The sequence below is a fragment of the Microplitis demolitor genome, chromosome 5 (assembly GCF_026212275.2).
Source record: "Microplitis demolitor isolate Queensland-Clemson2020A chromosome 5, iyMicDemo2.1a, whole genome shotgun sequence".
Lineage (NCBI taxonomy): Eukaryota > Metazoa > Arthropoda > Insecta > Hymenoptera > Braconidae > Microplitis > Microplitis demolitor.
The window spans coordinates 650,710-651,983 of NC_068549.1; positions in this window are offsets into that span (position 1 = coordinate 650,710).

Genomic DNA, 1,274 nt, shown 5'->3' on the forward strand with positions numbered 1-1,274 from the left:
GTGTGTATTATAGTGGATTGAAAGTATTTTTCGCGTATTGCTTAGACGTGAGTTGAGGAAACCCCATGAAAAATTTTTTATTCTCATTTGAATACATTATACTGAAAAATAATGAATAAATATTATTTTTATTGAGAAATAATAATATTTACCGATGGAAAAAGTTACTATTACTATTTCTGTAGCTCACAAAAATTATGTGAGTGCATAATTAGAGTAATTTTGTTGAAATGGTCATTGGAAAATTTTTTACAAAAATCCGACTAGAAATTCTGTAATTTTTTTTTTTAATTGCAGAATAATTAATAGCCAGTCTACATAAATAATGAATAATAAATATATTTAAAGCAGTAGCCAATAAAATAATATTCCTCATTCCGGTGGTCAGGACTAGAGCCCAAGTAAAGGAAAGAGTCTGAATAAGTTGAGGCGCTCTCATGCGGTGGTCCGACTCGATACTGATTTACCGCTCGTCTAATTTGTAGGCGGGCGCCATTAAACAATCCATAAAGGCACCGCGCGTAAAAGACTCGGTGCAAAATGAGCGAATTGCTCCATAGCAGTACACCAGTACCACTCTAGACTACTCAAGACCCGAGACTCAAGAGCAGAGTACTGGGTTTACTACCCTAGACCAGCATCAAATACCGAAACTCCATACTCAGCTGCTTGTAAGAAAAGTATTAAAAAATACCTGCATACCCCACGGTCACAATGAGCACTATTCTCACTCCGACCCGGCAACCGGCAACCACCAACCGGCAACCATCACCGATTTATTCATATTCAAATGCCGGCAAGTCTTTACGATCTCTCTTGTTCGTTGGCGCGTACAACCACTTTTTTATCATCCAGCTACTGCTGCATTTATATATACATATACATATACATATAAACATATGTCGTTAGCCGAAGCATTTCATTCTCTTATTTTCCTTCCCGTCTTTTTCTGTCCGCTGGTAGCCATTGATGGCCGAAGACCTGCTCAAGCTCCGTTCCTAGTCTTCTTCTCGGAGCTAATTCTCTGGTGCTGGGTCATATACACGACGCTAACTTCTGGACGTGAATTATGGCCCGTTACTTCTCTCGCTATAGATATTAGCGGCTTTTACAGTAGTTGCACATTTATAAATACGCCCATGAAAATTTTATATTTGTAAACTTTTTTTTTCCATCAGACATCAGTCAATATATCAAAAATATCGTTACAATTTATTTATTTCCTCAGAAAATAGAGCTTAGATTCGACTCTGGGACTCCTATGACGTCACCAG